The sequence below is a fragment of the Musa acuminata genome, chromosome BXJ2-9, assembly GCF_036884655.1.
Source record: "Musa acuminata AAA Group cultivar baxijiao chromosome BXJ2-9, Cavendish_Baxijiao_AAA, whole genome shotgun sequence".
NCBI classification, from domain to species: Eukaryota; Viridiplantae; Streptophyta; class Magnoliopsida; order Zingiberales; family Musaceae; genus Musa; species Musa acuminata.
The window spans coordinates 15,090,886-15,095,000 of NC_088346.1; positions in this window are offsets into that span (position 1 = coordinate 15,090,886).

Consider the following 4,115-nt stretch of genomic DNA (forward strand, 5'->3'; position numbering starts at 1 on the left):
CAAACTCATTTCAAATTCAATACGCATACTTTTAGCAAATGACTCACATAGAGTTTCATTCATAGAACTAAAAATAATATCATCAACATAAATTTGAACAATAAGAAAATTATTTTCAAAATTTTTGATAAACAATGTAGTATCAACCTTGCCTTTAAAAAAAATATTTTTGATAAAAAATGAGCTAAGTCTCTCATACCAAACCCTTAAGGTTTGTTTCAATCCATAGAGAGCTTTAGTCAATTTAAACACATAATTAGGGAGATTATCATTCTCAAATCTGGGAGGTTATTTAACATAAACTTCTTCAGAAATAAAGCCATTAAGAAAAACACTTTTAACATCCATTTGAATCAACTTAAAATTATTACTACTAGTATAGGCAAGGAGCATCCTTATGGCTTCTAATCGTGCCACAAGAGCGAATGTCTCTTCATAATCGATCATTTCTTCTTGGTTGAAACCTTTGGCTACTAATCTAGCCTATTTCTAACCACGATACCAAATTCATCTTGCTTGTTTCTAAAGACCCATTTAGTACTAATAACTAAATGGTCATTTGGCTTAGGAACAAGCTTCCACATCTCATTTCTCTTAAATTGATTTAACTCATCTTGCAATGCAATGACGCATTAATCATCTTTCAAGGTCTCGTTAATGCATTTTGGTTCAATTTGGGAGAGAAAAGCGGTGGTGGCATAAAAATTCTTAAGAGAAGAACGAGTTTGAACCCTTTTAGATGTGTCTCCTATGATTAGCTCCTTAGGATGAGTATCTACATACTTCCAATCATTGGGTAAGGATGTTTCGGAAGTAAATGCATCCAAGTTGCTAGATGGAGGAAGGGTTTCATTTAAATTCAAAGCATCAAAATTAACATCATCATTAAAATCATTTTTCTTAACTTTGGAAACCTCATTAAAAACAACATGAATAGGTTCTTCTATAATCAAAGTTCTTTTATTAAAGATATAAAATACTTTAGAAATAGAAAAATAGCCAAGAAAATTTTTTTCATCGGATTTAGTATCAAATTTTCCTAAGGCATCTTTTTCATTTAAGATAAAACACTTACACCTAAAAACTTTAAAATATGAAACATTAGATTTTTTGTTGTTCCACAACTCATAAAGAGTTTTGGTGAGTAAGGGTCTTACTAGAACTCTATTCATGACATAGCATGTCATGTTTACGGCTTCGGCCAAAAAGTATTTGGATAGGCTTGTTCATTCAATATGGTTCTTGACATTTCTTGTAAGTTTCTATTCTTTCTTTCTACTACTCTATTTTGTTGAGAATTTCTTGGAGTAGAGAAGTTGTGGTTGTATCCATTAGATTCACAAAATTCTTGGAAATCACGGTTTTGAAATTCACTACCGTGATCACTTCGAATTGACGAAATCATAAAACCTTTTTCATTTTGAACAAGTTTACAGAACTTAGAGAAATACCTAAAGCAGTCACTTTTGTGTGCCAAAAAATAAGTCCATGTGTATCTACTATAATCATTCATGATAACAAATGCGTATTTGCTACCTCCTAGGCTTGATATAGCAATTGGTCCAAACAAGTCTATATAGATCAATTACAAAGGTCTAAAGGTGCTTATTTGGTTCTTAGGTTTGAAGCTACCTTTTATTTGTTTTCCTAGTTGACATGCATCACACATATTATTTTTGACAAACTTGATATGAGGAATTCCTCTTACAAGTTCTTTAGATGAAATTTGAGAGATTAGTTTCATACTAGCATGACCTAATCTCATATGCCAAACCTAAGCATCGTCATTCAAAACCGAAAAACATATTTTATTACATAGATTATTAATGTCGATAGTGTATACATTATTTTATTTTAGTATAATCATAGATATGTTTTTGTATGGTTTTTCAATGATGCAAGTATTAGATTCAAATTTAATAATATATCCTTTATCGCACAATTGACTAATGCTGAAGAGGTTATGCTTTAAGCCATCAACTAACAATACATCTTCAATAAAAAGTTAGATTCATTATCTATGGTTCCTTTGCCAATGATTTTACCCTTATTGTTGTCTCCGAATGTGACATATCCTTCATCTATGCTAGTGAGCTTAAAGAATTGAGATCGATCTTCGGTCATATGCCTTGAGCATCCACTATCAAGGTACCATCTCTTGCTCCTAGCTTATGATGGTAAACGTTTCTATAAAAAAGGATGATTTTTAGGTACTCATTTGATCTTAGGTGCCTCAAAAATCGATCTACATAGCTTATCATGTTGCATTAAGTCATTTGAGATTCTTTTAGGAACCCAAATTAATTTGTATATATTACATTTCTTAAATGGATAATGATAAACTACATGCTCAAATTTATAACAAAAGTTGCATTTCTTTTGGGGTGAAACATGCAAAGTATGGCCTTTAACAAGGTGGTTAGATTTTGGTGAGAGCTACTTACATATCCGATTCGACCTTTTCTATGAACGTGACCCTTGTTGGCAAGGATCATGTTCAAGGATTTGCTACCAACCTCAAACTTTTCTAAGGTTTTCTTAAGTAGCAAGTTTTCTTTTAATTCTAGTTCATCACATTTCGTACATGAAGCTAGACTATTATTGTGCTCAACTTTTAATCTATCAAAATTACTAATAAGAGAAACATGTTCCTTTTTTAAATAGTTATATTTTTTACTCAAGATTCTACATTCATCAAACAATTCATGAAAAGCACTTGAAAGCTCATCGAAAGTTAAATTTACATCTAATAAACTTGTTATCTCATCTCCAATAGCCATTAGCGCATAGTGAGCAACTTGCTCGGTGTTGGTTGGCTCCTCTTTTTCGGAAGCACTTGAGTCATCCTATGTAGCTTTGTGAGCCTTCTTCTTTGGTTGCCTCCTCTTTTCTTGGGCACATTCACTCTTGCAATGTCCCGACTTTTTGCATTCATAACATATCACTTGTTCTTTCTTAGGTTCAAATTTATTTTTAGTATCATTTTTAAATTTATTTTTTTTATGAATCTTTTGAACTTTCTTGTTAAGAGTGTCAAATCATCATCAAAGTCCTCATTACTTGAGTTTTCTTTCAAGTGGTCTTCTTGTGTTCTCAATGTCATACCTTCTTGTTCTTTAAAAGGGTTTCCTCAAGCTCTTCATGAGCTTTATATGTCATTTCATAGATCATTAGTGACCCAATTAGTTGCTCAAGAGGAAAATTATTTAGATATTTGGCATCTTGAATGGCCGTGACTTTATGTTCCCAACTCTTTCGAAGGGATCTTAAAATTTTGTTAACAAGCTCAAAATCCGAGAAACTTTCACTAATTCCTTTTAGACCATTGACAACATCCGTAAATCGGGTGTACATGTCTCCAATGGTCTCACTCAGTTTCATTCGAAACAACTCATAAGAATATACTAAAAGATTAATTTTTTACTCCTTCACTCTACTAGTGCCTTCATGAGTCACTTCGAGTGTGTGCCAAATGTCAAAGGTCATTTCACAAATCGATACTCGATTAAACTCATTTTTATCTAATGCATAAAATAAGGCATTCATAGCCTTTGTGTTTAAAGCGAAAGTCTTCTTCTCCAACTCATTTCAATCGTTTATTAGAAGATAAGACTTTTAAAAGTCATTTTCTACAATATTTCATAGTTCGAAATCCATTAAAATTAGGAAAATCCTTATTCTAGTCTTCCAATATATGTAATTCATCCCATTGAACATGGGCAGACGTGTAATTGAATGGCCCTCTAGGTTGTCAACAAATATCATCTCTCTTGGGTTTAAAAACAAATGAGAGTGAACCTTGCTCCAATACCAATTGTTAGGATCAAGAGCGGCACTAAGAGGGGGGGGGGGGTGAATTAGTGTAGCGGAAAACTTTCACGATTTCAAAAGACTTATTTCGATTAAAACTGATTCCGACGAAAATGGTTTTGATTCAATTTGTTTCAGAGAGAATTTGAACTTGAAAGCTTTTATAAAATTAAAGCCGATCTCGAAATATGTTTACTTGAAAGTATATGTAGGCATAGTAAAAGCACAATAAGGAGGAGAGGCAGTTTGCTATAAAAGTAAATTGCTCAAAGTAAATGCAAACTAAGTTTTAGAGTGGTTCGGTC